This window comes from Camelus dromedarius, chromosome 2, assembly GCF_036321535.1.
Source record: "Camelus dromedarius isolate mCamDro1 chromosome 2, mCamDro1.pat, whole genome shotgun sequence".
Classification (NCBI taxonomy): Eukaryota; Metazoa; Chordata; class Mammalia; order Artiodactyla; family Camelidae; genus Camelus; species Camelus dromedarius.
In genome coordinates, this window is record NC_087437.1 from 16,721,040 (window position 1) to 16,738,938 (window position 17,899).

The window sequence follows — 17,899 nt, forward strand, 5'->3', positions numbered from 1 at the left end:
CTCTAACAGCATTCTGCATGTCTTTACGCGAGTGTCTAATGGGCATCTCAAAAGTAATGCCCAAAACAGAACTACTGATCTTTCTAGACACTATCACTCCTGTTCCCACCAACACATCTGCTCTCCCTGCAGTTTTCCCAGTCTCAGTTAAGTCAGTTCTCTTCCTCCAGTTGTTGAGGCAAACAAACAACAACGGTTAAAAAAAATCAACCTTAGATTCATCCTCAACCTCCTTTTTCCCCACAAAACTCATACATCTGACCCACAGGCTCTTGTTTCAAAATACATCCAGAGTCTGACTTCTCACCCTTCCTCTGCTACCACCTGGTCCAAGCCAGCATCATCTTTTCCTGAATTAGCCCAGGCAAATTTAGCCCCCTTTTTCGTCTCCCTGCCTCTGTGCCTGCCCCTGTAGTCTGTTCTCAGAGCCTTTATAGTTGGTGTTCCTTCTGCCTCTCCCTCACCTACCCACCTCCACATGCATGCTTTTCCCCTTATGATACTGATTTATTGAAGAGACCAGGCCAGTTTCTTACAGAATGAGCCCCATTATGAATTTCTCTGTTTACTCATGGTGGTGTGTAACTTATTTCTCTATTGCCTGTATTTCCTATAAGTGGACATGAAATCTAAAAATTTAATTAAAGCTAAATATTTTGGGCAAGAAAACCATAAATGATACTTTAGTCTCCATATTGCACTGTACTGGGAGTTACACATTATCTGATTATCCCACCACTAGTGATGCTAAGTTTAACTAAGGTGTTAAGGTGGTGACTTTCACATCCCTCCACTATACATTTATATTTTTACCTTCGTGAATGATTAAATAATCTGAAGGGTGAATGTGATTTTTTTTAATCCTGTGATTTTAAAAATACTTTTAGCTATAGAAATCTGTTTTTTCAAGTGAAACATTTTTTATAGATCCATCCAATATATAAAACAGATAACAGCAGAGCTATTCTGGTTGCTATGGGAAACGGCTCGTTTTGGCAGCTTCCAAGGGAACTCTGACAAGCTCAGTGTGTAATTCACAGAGCGCAGCCAAACGCTTGAGGAAACGGAGGCCCAGAGAGAATACAAGCCTTAGGCCACCTAGCATTCCACAAGACAGACTCAGTGCACTTTTTGTTGGAGCAGAGTTTGGGGAGCTCTGTCGCTTCCTTGAAACGCTGTGGTTGTGGGTGATCACTAGAGTAGCGCTGGTTTTCCCCTGGCAGTCCACCCACTATTTTTAGTTGTCTGAGTGCTTTCTTTGACATTCTGTCTGTTCTGCAGATGTGAAGATTTGAAATTACTTCATTTTTAGTGTGTGTTGGGCTGCAGTCTTCTTTTTTTGTTTCCCGTTTGGAAATTCTTCATCCACAAAGAATTCCAGATTCAGACATTATTCATCTTATGTCTGGAACACTAAAATCTCATGAGCTTCCATGTGTCTTACCTCTTTCCACCTTTAGAATACTCAAAATGTTGCCACAGCTGAAGTCAGTTTTATTATTTGCTTGCTTCTTGCTTCCTTTCTGCACCTTACTTATCGTACACCCTTAATGTACCTTAGTAGAAAATTGAATAAGTAATTTGGTATATCCACAAAATGTATATCAGATTTTTATACATTTTGGTATAGACTTTTATTTTCATGAAAAGATGTTTCCCTATATTAAGTGGAAAAGGCAGGTATCAAACTTTAATTCTCACTTTTGTTAAAAAATAATAATAAATATTCAAAAAAATCCCCAGGTCTGTGTATGTTTATGTGTATGTTGAAAGTCAAAAAGGACAAAAATGTTCATATTGATACTATCTCTGGGTGTGATCTTTATTTTCCTCTTTGTATTTTCCTCTCTCTCTTTTTTTTCAGCAGTCATATTTTATTTCTACAGTCATTACTTTTATAAAGATTAAAACTGTCGTTTTAAAAAATAAGCAGTAACTTTGATCTGTTATATCCAAGCCACTCTGAAGGCAATTCCAGGTTCCTCCACAGCCTCCTGCCATTCATGTCATCCTTTGGGATTTTCCCCTGTTCTCTTATCGTTCCACTCAAGCAAGTTTTCCCCTGACCCATGCTTCTGTTTATTTCACCCCAGGTTCCTGGTCATCTCCTAGAATTGTCCACTTGGCTCTGAAGGGCTTCTCTACTCACTTGTGCCCAAGTGAACTTGTCAGGGAGGGAAGGGAGGATGTAGAAATTATGTTCTAAAAGGAACTGTCACTAGAATGTGATCTCTGTCAAGGCCCAGAAGTGCCCCAGTAAGTACCTACTGAATGAATTGATCTATTATTTTTTGTCCCATTTCTTTTATCTTCTAAGTTCCTATAGTCAGGAGCTTTGTTTTTATAGTGCCCTAAACATTTTGGGTATTTAATGTATATTAATGAATAGTCTTTTTTTTTTAAGATTCACAATTTACTTAATAAAAGTGAATTTAGGACCTGTTGTCACCTTGGACCAAATTTGTGCTTGCACAGAGATACAGAAAAGCACAGGATTTAAAGATAAATTTACATTCAGATCATACTCGTAGATTTGTGATCATGGGTAGTCACTTATGCCTCTGAGCTGCCTTCATTTGTAGCTTCACTGATTCTTTTCTGGACTCTTTCTGCAGAGCCTTTCTAGCTGGTCTGCCTGGCTTTATTCTTGCTTCCCCAACTGTGTCCTCCGCAGTGCTACACAGTGATACACCCACCGTGTAAATCTGACCACGTCCCTACCGCCCCCCACTGAAACCTCTCGGGCTCTTGAATGCTAGGTTGCCTCTGCCCCACCCCTTTAGCTGTAGCACCTAGAAGCCTCTCTTCAAACTTGACACTGGAATAATACCAAACTCCTGGTAGCTCCTGATACCTCCCAGGCCACTTACTGCCTTGCTCTGTTTGTCCACAAGGCATCTTCCCTTTATTTCTGCAGCCAACTACTATTCTACTCCAGGCTGGGCTTGGCAGTCCTCCTCTCTGGGATGCCCTCCTTGATATAAAAGATATATTCTCTGCCCACTCACACTGTAAGCTGTTTGAAGCAAATTTATAGAATTTGTAGTTCCCTAGTCTTAAAGGGTATCTGGCTTATAGTAGCATTCAAATGCTCCTTAAACTGTGTGGTATATATGTTCTTCTAAACCATCCAAATGATTTTTATTTATAGAATGTGGTTTCGTTTTTATGTGATTTCCTCCAAAATAAGAAAAAGGCTTAGAAAAGAAAAATACGTGAATTAAAGTAACTTAAGATACTACCAGCAGATAGAGACGACTATTGATGTTTTGGAATATATAGTAGGGAATTTTTTTAAATTATAAAATGGTCAAAGTTTAACTTCCTAATTTTCCTTTTGGAGTCAGTACTCAGAGAAATCAGTAACTTTGCAAATTATATGCATTAAAAATTAATAGCCAGTTCATTGTGCTTTCCACATCAAATAATACAAAGCAGTTCTCTAGTAAAGTATAGCTTTTTCCTAATTCAAACCGAGAAAGAACTTTTCACTTTTCTTATGTTCCTTAGACCCTAAAGCCATCTTCTGTCCTGTTTTTCCAGAAGAGAAGGCGAATACCAGTGAGGGAAATGACTTGACCAACTTACTGAGCTGGTCAGTGCCGAAGCTGGGACAAGGAGCCCCTGACTGCCCACCTGGTGCTTTTCCCCTCAGCCACATTTCCTGTTTCTCCACTGGAGTAAAGGTAAAAATAAGTTTTTAAGAGCTTCCTTCTTCCCTTATGCTCAAATTAGGCCTGCTGCTGAGATATTCTTACTTTACTTCTGGTCTCATTAAGACATTAGCCCTAAACCTAAAGCATTAATTGTTCTTTCATGTTCATATATATGGTTTCTATGAGCATCAGAAAAATCTTCCCTTCTAGGTGATTTCTTAATTTATCTTCTCAACTATTTTTGAAGTGAACACACAAAATATTCCAGGTTTCCTTTTTTTTATCCTGCAAGTAGTTCTATGGTATATGTTTTTGTATTTCTCTAAATTGTTCTCATGGGATCAGTTTCCATACTGAGTCATCCACCACAGAGTGCCTGTGTTTTCCAGGCAAACTAATAGTTTTATTATTTCTGAATGACTCATTCCTTCTGAATCAACACACCTCCTATACTCTGTTAAATATAAAGTTTCAGGCACTTTTCTACAGTTTTTCCTCTTCTTAGTCTTCAGATGTCTCATCTGAGTGACAAAGTTATTCAACCACTTTTTTCTTGCGTCTGCAGTTTATCTGAATCATTTTCTTCTTGAATCCTTTCATCATTTGAGATAAGCCGTGGAAGTTCTTTACCTCATACCCTCTGCTCCAGATGTTTCCTGAAATAGAACACATAAATAGCAACATAGAAAATATGTGTAACACCATTTTCTGTTTTCCATTATTACATTTATGTTGTTTAAGCTTTTACTAGCTTCCCAAAATTCTCTGTGAAATTATAAAAGTATAGCCTTAGAGGGGAGGATATAGTGGTAGAGCGGGTGCTTGGCATGCATGAGGTCCTGGGTCCAATACCTAGTACTTACATTTAAAAAAATTTTTTTAAATGAAAAGTATAGCTTTAGTGTCTGTTGGTACATGGAATCATTGGAATTCAGCATTTTAGAAGAATGTAGCACTTTCTTCCCTTGACTTCCGTGTCATATTTGGCTGGTTCTCTTTCTTCCCTTTGAAAATTCATGCTTTTTCTCCTTCCTTGCATCTTTCTTCTCACCCCGTACATGCCAGCCTTCCTCAGAGTTTTGTCCTTGACTCTTTTCTCACCTTATGCACATTCAATCTTGTTCACTATTGTGGCTTTTTTTTTTATTGAATGGAATATTCTTTAAATTTTATAGTGATTTACAATTTTCAGAAGTTTCACACACATGATTTCAACTAATCCAAAAATAACCCTTTTTTAAAATCCCCTACCCCTCTATTTTTTCCCCTCCCCCTTCCCTCTCTGCAGTGATAACCACTAGTTTGTTCTCTATATCTGTGTCTGCTTCTTTTTTTGTTTTACTCACCAGTTTGTTGTTTTTTACATTCCACATATAAGTGATATCATGCAGTATTTGTCTTTCTCTAACTGACTTAGTTCACTCAACCTAATGCCGTCCAAGTCCATCCATATTGCTGCAAATGGCAAAATTTCATTCTTTTTTATGGATGAGTAGTATTCCATTGTGTGTGTGTGTGTGTGTGTGTGTGTGTGTGTATATATAATATTACATATATATATTATCACATCCTCTCTATTCATCCATCTGTTGATGGACATTTAGGTAGCTTCCATACCTTGGCAAATTTAAATAATGCTGCTGTGAACATCTTTTTGAATTAATGTGGGGTTTTTTGGTGGGTTGGTTTTTTTTTTTGGATATATACCCAGGAGTGGAATTGCTGGGTCATATGGTAGTTCTACTTCTAGGTTTTTGAGAGACCTCCATAATGTTTTCCACAGTGGCTGCACCAATTTACATTCCCACCAACAGTGTAGGAAGGTTCCCTCTTCTCCACATTATCACCAACATTTGTTATGTGTGTTAATTTTTTAAATAAATATGTTTATAAGTATAACTCCTTTACTTTTTTAAACTTTTTATTGAAGCATAGTTAATTTACAATGTTGTATTAGTTTTTGGTGTACAGCATAGTGATTCAGTTACATATATATATATTTTCTTTTTCATATTCTTTTTCATTACAAGTTACTACAAGCCATTGAATATAGTTCCCTTTGCTATACAGTAGGATCTTGTTTTTTATCTATTTGGGACACAGTAGTTTGCATCTGCCAATCCCACACTCCCAATTTACCCCTCCCTCCTCCCTTTCCCCCTGGTAACCATAAGTTTGTTTTCTATGTCTGTGAGTCTCTTTCTGTTTTGTAAATAAGTTCATTTGTGTCATTTTTCTTAGATTCCACATGTAAGTGATATCATATGTTATTTGTCTTTCTCTGTCTGACTTACTTCACTTAGTATGACAATCTCCAGGTTCATCCATGTTGCTACAAATGGCATTATTTCATTCCTTTTTATGGCTTATTAGTACTCCATTGTATATATATATATATATATATGTATATATATATATATATGTACCACAACATCTTTATCCAGTCATCTGTCAGTGGACATTTAGGTTGTTTCCATTTCTTAACTATTGTAAATAGTGCTGCTATGAACATTGAAGTACATGTATCTTTTAGAATTAAGAGTTTTCTCCAGATATGCCCAAGAGTAGGATTGCTGGATCCTCTGTTTTTAGTTTTTTAAGGAACCTCTATACTGTTCTCCATAGTGGCTGCACCAATTTACATTACCACCAACAGTGTATGTAGAAAGGTTACTTTTTCTCCACACCCTCTCCAGCATTTATTATTTGTAGCCTTTTTGATGATGGCCATTCTGAACATGTGGGGTGATAACCTCATTGTAGTTTTGATTTGCATTTCTCAAATAATTAGTGATGTTCAACATCTTTTCATGTGCCTGTTAGCCATTTGTATATCTTCTTTGAAGAAATGTCTATTTAGATCTTCTGCCCAGTTTTTGATTGGGTTGTTTGGTTTTTTTAATATTGAGCTGTGTGAGCTGCTTATAAATTTTGGAAATTAATCCCTTATCGGTTACATCATTTTCAAATATTTTCTCCCATTCCTTAGGTTGTCTTTTTGTTTTGTTAATGGTTTCCTTTGCTGTGCAAAAGCTTTTAAGTTTAATTAGGTCCCATTTGTTATTTTTGTTTTTATTTCCATTGCTTTAGGAGATGGATCCAAAAAAAATTACTGGAAAAATACAGTTCTGCCTGTGTTTTTCTCTAGGAGTTTCATAGTATCTGGTCTTAGATTTAGGTCTTCAATCCATTTTGATTTTGTTTCTATATATGGTGTTAGAGAATGTTCTCATTTCATTCTTTCACATGTAGCTGTCCAGTTTTTCCAGCACTATGTCTTGAAGAGACTGTCTTTTCTCCATCATATATTCTTGCCTCCTTTTTCATAGATTAATTGACAAAAAAAGCATGGGTTTATTTCTGGAATTCCTACCTTGTTCCATTGATCTATATGTCTGTTTTTGTACTAGTACTATGCTGTTTTGATTACTGTAGCTTTTGCAGTATACTCTGAAGTCAGGGAGCCTATTTCCTGCAGCTCCATTCTTTGTTCTCAAGATTGTTTTGGCTATTCAGGTCTTTTCTGTTATCATACAGATTTTATAATTTTTTGTTCTAGTTCTGTGAAAAATGTCATTGATAGTTTAATAGGGATTGCACTGAATCTGTAGATTTCATTGGCTAGTATGGTCGTATGGTCATTTTAACAATAATGATTCTTCCAATCCCAAAACATGTTGTATCTTTTCATCTCTTTGTGTCGTCTTCAGTTTCATTCATCAGCATCTTACAGTTTTTGGAATCCAGGTCTTTTGCCTCCTTGGGTAAGTTTATTTCTAGATATTTTATTATTTTTGATGTGATGGTAAATGGGACTGCATCTTAATTTCTGTTTCTGATAGTTCATTGTTAGTGTACAGAAATGCGACAGATTACTGTGTGTTAATTTTGTATCCTGCAACTTTACCAAATTCATTGATGAGCTCTAGTAATTTTCTGGTAGCATCTTTAGGATTTTGTATGTGTAGTATCATGTCATCTGCAAACAGTGACAGTTTTACTTCTTTTCCAATTTGGAATCCTTTTATTTATTTTCTTCTCTGATTGCTGTGGCTAGGACTTCCGAACCAACATTCTTGTCTTGTTCCTGATCTTAGAGGAAATGCTTTCGTTTTTCACTGTTGAGTTTGGTATTAACTGTGGGTTTGTCATATATGGTGTTCATTATGTTGAAGTATGCTCCCTCTATGCTCACTTTCTGGAGAGTTTTTATCATAAATAGATGTTGAATGTTAACAAAAGCTTTTTCTGCATCTATTGAGATGATCATATGGTTTTTATTCTTTACATTGTTACTGTGTTATAGTAAATTGATTGATTTGCAGATAGTGAAAAATCCTGGCATCCCTGGGATAAACCCCACTTGATCATGGTGTATGATCTTTCTAATATATTGTTGGAGTCAGTTTGCTAGTATTTGGTGAGGATTTGTACATCCATGTTCATCAATGATATTGATCTGTAATATTCTTTTTTTGTGTGATATCTTTGCCTGGTTTTGGTATCAGGGTGATGGTGACCTCATAGAATGAGTTTGGAAGTGTTCCTTCTTCTGCAATTTTTTGGAATAGTTTCAGAAAGATAGGTGTTAACTAAATGTTTGGTAGAATTTGCCCGTAAAGCCATCTGGTCCTGGACTTTTGGTTGTTGGGAGTTTTTAAATTACTGATTCAATTGCAGTACTGGTAATTGGTCTATTTATATTCTCTATTCCTGGTTCAGTCTTCAGAGATTGTACCTGTCTAAGAATCTGTGCTTTTCTTTTAGGTTGTCCATTTTATTGGCATATAGTTGTTCATAGTAGTCTCTTATGATCCTTTGTTTTTCTGTGATGTCAGTTGTAACTTCCCCTTTTTCATTTCTGATTTTATTGATTTGGGCCCTCTCCCTTTTTTTCTTGATGAGTCTGGCTGAAGGTTTATCAATTTAGTTTATCTTTTCAGAGGACCAGCTTTTAGTTTCATTGATCTTTTCTATTTTTTTAAGTCTCTATTTCATTTATTTCTGCACTGATCTTTATGATTTCTTTCCTTCTACTAACTTTGAGTTTCATTTGTTCTTTTCGAGTTGCTTCAGTTGTAAAGTTAGGTTGTTCACTTGAGATGTTTCTTGTTTCCTGAAACTTCCCTCTTAGAACTGCTTTTGCTTTCTCCCTTAGGTTTTGAATCATTGTGTTTTCCTTTTCATTTGTCTCTTAAGTCTTTTTAAATTTCTTCTTCAATTTCTTCAGTAATCCATTGGTTATTTAGTAGCAAGAATATTGTTTAGCCTTCACATGTTTGTAGTTTTTGCAGTTTTTTTTCTTGTAGTTGATTTCTAATCTGATAGCGTTGTGGTCAGAAAAGATGCTTAATATTATTTCAATTTTCTTAAATTTACTGAAGCTTATTTTGTGGCCTAGCATGTGATTAATCTTTAGAATGTTCCATGTGCACTTGAGAAGAATGTGTATTCTGCTGCTTTCTTGTGGAATGCTCTATAAATACCAATTAAGTCCATCTAGTCTAGTGTGTCATTTAAAGCCAGTGTTTCCTTATTGATTTTCTGTCTGAATGATCCACCCTTTGATGTAAACAAGGTGTTAAATTCCCTGCTATTATTGTTTTATTGTCAATTTCTCCTTTTATGTCCATTAATATTTGCCTTATATATTTAGGTGCTCATTTGTTGGGTGCATATATGTCTACAGTTGTTATAACTTCTTGGATTGATCCCTTGATCATTATGTAATGTCCTTCTTTGTCTCCAACAGTATTTTAAAGTCTGTTTTTTTCTGACATTAAGTATTGCTATTCTGGCTTTTTTTTTTTTATTTCCATTTGCATGGAATACCTTTTTCCATCCCCTTACTTTCAGTCTGTGTGTTTCTCTAGATCTGAGATGAGTCTCTTGTAGGCAACATAATATCAATCCTGTTTCTGCATCCATTCAGCCACTCTGTGTCTTTTGGTTGGAGCGTTTAGTCTGTTTGCATTCAAGGTAATTAACGATACATATGTTCCGGTTGCTATTTTGTTCATTGTTTTGGGTTTGTTCTTGTAGTTCTTTTTTTCTTTTCTTCTTGTGTTCATATCTTTTGTGTTATGTTTGGATTTCTTTTTCTTTTTTGTGTGTTTGTCTATTACAGATTTTTTAAATTATTGTATTGTTTATTTTATTTTGGCAGTGGGGGAAGTAATTAGGCTTATTTATTTTTAGAGGAGGTACTAGGGATTGAACTCAGGGCCTCCTGCATGTTAAGCATGTGCTCTACCACTGGAGCTATACCCTCCTCCTATTATAGATTTTTGGTTTGTGGTTACCATGAGATTTTTGTATAACAGCCTATATATATCCATGATTGTTTTAAGTTTCTGATCTCTTAATTTCAAATGCATTTTTAAAACCTGCATTTGTACTCTCCTCCCCTCACAATTACTGGTTTTGATGTCATATTTTACATCAAATTGTTTTGTGTATCCTTTAACTGCTTATTGTGACTATAGATGATTTTACTACTTTTGTCTTTTAACCTTGCTACTGGCTTTGTGTATGGATGATTTCCTACCTTTACTATATGTTTGCCTTTCTGGTGAGCTTTTTCATTTCATAGTTTTCTTGTTTCTAGTTGTGGCCTTTTCTTTTTTCCCCTAGAGAAGTTCCTTTAACATTTGTGATGGTGCTAAATGCATTTAGCTTTTGCTTGTCTGTAAAGCTTTTGATCTTGCCATGAAATCTGAAGGAGAGCCTTGCTGGATAGAGTTCTTGGTCATAGGCTTTCCTCTTTCATCACTGTAAGTATATTGTGCCACTCCCTTCTGGTCTACAGAGTTTCTGCTGAAAAATCAACTGATAGCCTTATGGGATTTCCCTTATATGTTATTTGTTGCTTTTAATATTTTCTCTTCACCTTTAATTTCTGTCATTTTGATTACAGTGTGTCTTGGTGTGTTCCTCTTTGGGTTTTTCCTGTACGGGACTCTGCATTTCTTGGACTTGGGTAGCTATTTCCTTTCCTAGGTTAGGGAAAGCTTTTAGCTATTATATTTTCAAATATGTTTTAGGCCTTTTTTCTCTCTTTTCTCCTTCTGGGACCCCTATATTGTGAATATTAGTGCATGTGATGTGTTGTCCCAGAGGTCTCTTAAACTGTCTTCATTTCTTTCCATTCTATTTTCTGTCAGGGGCAGTGTTTTCCAGTACTCTGTCTTCCAGCTCACTGATCCATTCATCTGTATTATTTAGTCTACTCTTGAGTCCTTGTAGTGTATTTTTTTCTTCAGTTATTGTATTCTTCATCTTTGTTTGGTTGTGCTTTATATTTTCCAACTCTTTTTTGAAAACTTCTAACTTCTCATTCTGTGCGTTCATTCTTCTCCCAAGTTATTTCATCATCTAAACCTTTTCTTGAGTAGGTTGCATACCTTCACTTCACTCAGTTCTTCTTCTGGGGTTTCATCTTATTCCTTCGTCTACATGTTCGTCTACTGCCTCGTTTTTTCTAAGTTGCTATTGGTATTTTTATGTATGTAGGTGGTTAGTTATATTTATAGACCTTGGAGAAGTAGACTTCTGTAGGAGACGTCCTATGCATCCCTGCATTCATTGCTTTCTTGTCACCCAAGCTGTATGCTTTAAGGATTCCCCCTATGAGGGCTACATGGGCATACAACCCTTCTGTTGTGGTGTGCTGACTATGTGGGCTGTCTAATAAGCTTGGTTGGTCTCTTTCCCAGTTGGTTGCCAGGCCAGCCTTGTGCAGATGCTGCTGGTTAGCAGGGTCTGGTCACAAGGCTATTGACTGCAGAACCCCCACTAGTGCTGGCTCACTGGTGGAAAGAGTCTAGCTGCAGGATCCAGGGATCCCAGAGCCAGTATAAGATTGTGGTGGATGGGGGAGGGACATTGCTGACAGTTTAGAATGGGGTCCAGGTGATCCCAAAACTTGTGTTGGCCTGCTAGTGGGCAGAGCTGAGGCCCAGGTGGTTCCAGGGTAGAGTCTGGCCTGCTGTAGACAGGCTGCATACACAGGTTATGAGACTGTGGTTTTCTTACCTCTGGTATCTGCCCCCTGTCACCTCCCACCTCTCCAAGAGACTCTCCAAGACCAGCAGGTAAGTCTGGCCTAGGCTCCTATCAAATTACTATTTTGGCCCCAGCTCCCAGTGTGTGTGAGATTTTGTGTGTGCCTTTTAAGAGTAAAGTCTCTATTTCCCATAGTCTGTTCGGACTCCTGATGTGAAACCCTGCTGGCCTTCAAAACCAAATGCTCTGGGGGCTCCTCTTCCTGGTGCAGGACCCCTGGGGAGCCCTATGTGGGGCTCAGAACTCTCACTCCTGTGGAAGGACCTCTGCACTATAATTCTCCCATTTGTGGGTTGTCCATCCAAGGGTATAGGAGTTGATTATATCATAAGTCTACCCCCCTCCTACCTGTCTCACTGTGGTTCCTTCTTTATGTCTTTAGTTGTAGAAGATATTTTCTAGTAGGTTTCAGTCTTTTTCATAGATGGTTGTTCTGCAGATGTGGTTTTTGTGCGTTCATGAGGGAGGTGAGCTGGGGGTCTTTCTAGTCCGCCATCTTGGCCGATCTCCAGTCTTGTGGCTTTAAACCCTTTATCTGGTGCTTACTCCCAAATCTTTATTGTCATCTCCCATCTCTTCATTGTCAAGTATATTCACCTGAATGGGAAATGTCTCCTCTTGGATGCCCTGCCAAAACGAAACAACTCAGGCCTGAAGCTAATTGGTCTCTCCTACACCATTGCTTCTCAACCTTAACACACAGTAATGAGCCCCAGCCTCATCCTCACATCTCCCTAGAACTCATTTTTAGTTTTTAAAATCTGTTATCAAATATTATATATTCTTATGTTTAAAGTGGTACAACTTAAAAGACCTTTTAAAAAGGTCAATTTCCCCTTCCAACGAGGCTTGCTTCTCAGAGACAATCACTGCCAATTTTTTCTTAGCATTTTTTCCATTATTCAACTCCATATTTATAAATGCATATATATTACAGATTAATCGTTCATTAATTTAAAACATTATGCCTTGTCTTCCTAATATGAATTTCAGTTCTCTCACCCCTATTCCATCACATTATCAAAATTAAGGGTAAAAATTTTGTGATTATGTCAACAGGTGCAGACTAAATATTTAACAGAATTCTACCACCATATGAAATTTTTTAGAACTCACAACAAACTAGAAATAGAAGAGAACTTTCTTAGTCTGATAAAGGGTATCTACCACAGCAGCTATCATCATATTTAATGGTGAAAGACTGAATACTTTTCCCTAAAATCCAGTACAGGGCAAAGATTTCTGAACTCACAACTTCTATTCAGTACTGTTCTGGATATTCTAACCAGTGCAGTTGTCAGGAAGGCAGTAAATATTAGAAAGGAAAAAGTAAAATTCTCTAGTCTCAGACAACATGATTGTCTATATAGAAAATCCCAAGAAATTTACCCCCAAAATGCTATAAATAATACAATCAAGTGGCAAGTTGACAAGATCAATATACATAAATCAATTGTATTTCTCTATACCAGCAAACAGACACAATGGAAAATGAAATTAAAATAATAGTACCATTTGTGTTAGCATCAAAAAACATGAAATACTTGCAAGCAAATTTAATGAAAGGCCTACAAACATTGCTGAGAGAAACTAAAGAGCATCTAAACAGTGAGATATACTATGTTCATGGATTATAATGATTGGAGACTTGATATTCTTAAGATCTCCATTGTCACCAAATGGAAATTTAGATTCAATGAAATTTTATTTTCCAATCAAAATTCTAGCAGGTTATCTTTGTGAAAGTTGGCAAGATGATTCCAGTATTGTTATAAAGTGCAGAGAACATAGAATAGCCATAACAATTCTGAAAAAGAAAAAAAATGGAAGATTTACATTATTATTTTAAGATTTAATCTAATTCTACAATAATTAAGACAGAATGGTATTGGTGAATATTAAAGACAAAAGAATAGAGACTCCAGAAATAAATCCATATATATTATCATTTGTTTTTCAGCAAAGGCTCCAACATAGTTCAGTGGGAACAAGACAGTCTTTTGAATAAGTGGTGCTGGATGATATTCAAACTTAGCCTCATAATATATGTAAAAATGAATTCAAAATGGAACATAAACCTTGAAATCATAAAACATAAAACCAAAAAAACTTTAAGAGAAAATGTTTATGTTCTTAAGATAGGCAAAGATCTTAAGACTGGCAAATGTATTATTAACTGTAAAAGAAAATTGGATTAATTGGGTTAATAAAAATTAGAATTAAAACCTCCTACTCTTTGAAAGCTACTGCTAAGAAAATGGAAAGGGAACCCATAGACCAAGAGATAATGTCTATATCTACAATATATAAATGAACTTTTAGAACTCAGTAATAAGAGACAGCCAAAAGATTTGAATAGAAACTTCACAAAAGAAGATATATATGAATTGCTAATGAGCATACAAAAAATGCTCAACATCATTAGTTGTCAGGGAAATGCAGATTAAAGCCACAGTGGGTACCACTTCACACTCACTAAAATGGCTAAAATTAAGAAAACGGACAAGTCTCCAAAAGACTGTAGAACCACTAGAGCTCTCAGGTGTTGCTGATAAGACTGTAAAATGGTAGAACCACTTTGGAAAACAGTTTTACAGGCTTTTATAAAGTTAATGTACACTTCTCACAATTCAGTAATTCTATTGTTAATTACCCAAAAGATATAAACATATATCCACAAAAAGGCTTTTACTTGAAGGTTCATAACAGTTTTAATTCATAGCAGTCCAAACTAGAAACAACCCAAATGTCCATTAACTGAACAGATAAGACAAATTTGGGTATATTTATTATATAGTAGAATATCTGCTAAGCAGTAAATAGGTGTATACAACTGATGCATTCAGTAATGTGGACGAATCTCAGAACCATTGTGTGAAGTGAGAGAAGCCAGACTAAGAAGTATACATGTCATATGGTCACATTCATGTGCAGATCTAGAACTGGCAAAGCTAGTGTATGGTGGTGGGACTCTGGTCAGTGGTTGTAAAATATTGCAGGCTAGGAGAATTGATTGGGAAAGGGCACAGGAATAGTTTTGGAGCAATGTAAATGTTCTTTCCTTTTTAGGGCAGTGGTTCTTGTTTCAGTTCATTGAACTGTACATTTAATATGAACATATTTATTGTGTGTAAACTATACACCAATAAAACTGATTTAAAATAAAAGTGAGGCTCTGAAAAGCTGAAAGGAAGCTCTCTGATTGTAGGTAGCATTGTCCGTTAGTGGGCTTCACTGTAAGGAGATCATGTGGTTAGGTGGGATTTCTAATCTTCAAAAAAGGATTCTATAATCCAGAGTGGGGGCTGGGAGCTGAAGGTAATAAGCCTAGTTTCTGGCAACCTGGACTTGGGCAGGGGAAAGGGAGCTGGTGGGCTGATTATTTGGAAAGTAGAATTTTACTCAGCTTTAAGTCCTTTATCACCCACTTTGTGTTATGGTCCTGGAGTTGGTACTTTTTTGGTTCAGTTTTTTTTTTTTTTTTCACCAGCAGATAAGATTTCTGTCATCAGCAGCATGAAGGAGGGACGATTTTCTGAGTTTGTGGAGTAGGGGTGGGGAGGACTCTAACTATTCTTTGCAGACTTTCAAATAATCCCTGTGTTCAGTCCTCTACCCAAGCTCATTTTCTGTGGTATCTGATATCTCCAAACCTGAGCCTTTTGGGGGCTGTGCAGGGGGAATTGGTTTGTTTGCCATTAATATCCCTTCCTCCTCTACTGTGCAAAGTCACTTACCATTCTGTTTCCTGTCTTTATATATACATACATTGATTTGGGGTCACAGGTGTCTTCTCACTTCTTTGAAGATGGAGTTTACATTCTTACTTTTGTTCTTACTTTTTGGAGGAGACCCTGAAACTGTAAAACCCATACTGTACATTTTCAACGTCAGCAATACCAAACTCCTTATAATTCTTCAAACATGCAAGGTTTTTTCATATCTCTGTGCCTTTGTAGAATTTATTTTTTCTTAGAAGGTCCAGTTTAATCCCTTCTTCACCTGGTAAGGCTTTTGTCTTTCAAAATCCAGTTCTCCCTCCTAACTTTTCTTGTCAGCTGCCTCTGTACTTTTGTTTCACAACAGGTCCACTTCATTAGGACTGGCCATATAACAGTTTACTCTGGAGGAATACCAGGAGCCAGTGGAGAGTACTTGTTAGAGTAATCATACACTGCTTAAAGCAGAAGTGATGGTGTTGAATGAGCTCTGAAGTTGCATATGAACCACTTAGATAGAAATTGGGAAACCAGACTCTGGCCCTTTGCAGGGATGAAAGAACCAGGAGAGACAGAATGCTTGGGGGATGTGGGCAGGCAGCGTGAAACAAGACCTGAGGAGGAACAAATGTAAACACTCAAAATAATTTCTCTAATTTCCCAAGGAATCTTCTATATTCTGCCTTCTACCCCTGCTGTAACATGTTTAGACTGATATTTCATCACATTGAAGATCATAAAACACATTAATTCATGTGCCATTGAGAAAGAAAGAATTCAAACTATGATACAATGCCCTCTTATTCTTATCATTTAGTACTTTTTGACTTATTGGAAGAGTTCTCTTAGACTAATGTTGACAGATATTTTTAATTATACATGACACTTGTGCACACATGGTCTTTGGGACTATCCCATAGTCTTTAGGACTTTTTTTGAGATCACCATTGCTAAGGTTACCAGTGACCTTCATGTTAGCAAGTCCAGTGGGTAATTTTTGTTTTTTTTTAACCTCTCTGCAGCATCCAACGCCAGTAACCCTGTTTTCAAAGTTTCTCCTTCAGCATCTTTGAAACTGCTTCTTAGGCTGCCTCTAAAACTTCTGCTCTTCTCTTTAGCCAGGAATGTCAGTGATCCTCAGCCCAGAGCTCTTCTCACTTTATGCACTCACCCTGAGTGACCTCTCGGGACTGCATCCCTAACCCAGATCTGCCTGCTGACGTCCAGGTTTTTATATTCATATTTCATCCCGTCATCTCCACTTGGTTGTTCCACAGGGACTTCTTCAAACACACATTCAGAATAAAACTCTTTATCTTTTCTATGGCCACTTCCCATAAAACAGAAACAAAAAGTCTGCATTGGGAGTGACAGCATTAGTCCCCCAATACCCAAGCCAGAAACCCAAGATTCCTCCCTCTCACTTTCCCCTCTTCCTCCTCTGTGAATTCTTTCTCTCTGTCTAATCAGTGCCCTCCTCTTTGTTAACTGCTGCCACCTCCTTGATTTAGGGTCTCACCGCTTCTCACACAGATTACAGTAGCCTTCTAATTGATTTCTATGCCTCTATTCAGCTGCTACAGTGATCTTTTCATACATAAATTCATCATGTCACTCCACACCCTAAAAGTCCTTGTTTATTTTCCCACAGTTTACAGAATAAAGTTCAGACTGCTTAGGTTAGCACACAAGACAGCCTGTGGTCCACTTCCTGCTGCTCTCTGGTTTCCTTCCCTCTTGCTTGTCTGTACACTCCCCTCGTGAAATCAGCCAGAACTACTTGTTGTTCTGAACTCACTGTGCCATGATAGGCCTCTGAGCCTTCAGGTACGTTTTCCCCTGCCTAGAATATTGCTCCCTTCCTTTTTGTCTAACTAATTCTCATCAATCCTTCAAAACATACATCTCTTACTTTCGGAAGTCTTTCCTGACTCCAGTCTGATTTAGATGCTCTAAATTGACAAAGGGCACAAAGAAAGATTTTACAAATGAATAACACAAACTGTCTACTAGGTAAATAAAAAGATGTTCAGGGCAGATTAAAACAATGTATTTCATTTGTTCATCTACCAAATTAGCAAGGAAAACATGGGGAAATGGGCCCATTCTTACACTGATATTAGAAGTATAAATTTGTCATTTTTCTAGAGGGTAGAAAATGAATGTATATATCTATATATCTAAGAACCTTTAAAAAGTATATGCATACACACACACTCCTTTTGACTCAGCATTCTACTACTTGGAATATATTCTAAGAAAATAACTTTTTCTTTTGGGTAAAACATTTTCATAAGAAAATATCAGGATGTTCATAAAAATATTAACAGTAGTTATTTCTGAATGGTGATATGGGTAATGAAAAAAATTTTTTTACTTACAAATATTTTCTAACTTTTCTGATAAGAATATGTATTAATTGTGAGAGCAAAATGGGGGAAACAGAAGCCCTACCCTAGT

The 17,899-nt window shown here is 36.8% G+C and overlaps 1 protein-coding gene across 3 annotated transcripts in view; it reads left to right on the forward strand.

Annotated features, from left to right (window-relative positions):
- PPP2R3A (protein phosphatase 2 regulatory subunit B''alpha) overlaps positions 1-17,899 on the forward strand; it is a 148,831-nt gene that overhangs the window by 22,654 nt on the left and 108,278 nt on the right. For 2 of the 3 annotated variants that reach the window (XM_031439968.2, XM_064491403.1), the window contains exon 2: positions 3,544-3,686. The exons of the other annotated variant lie outside the window; for it this stretch is intronic. The gene's annotated coding sequence lies outside the window, so the exon portion shown is untranslated. The remainder of the gene's footprint in view (positions 1-3,543; positions 3,687-17,899) is intronic. 3 annotated transcript variants of the gene reach the window in all.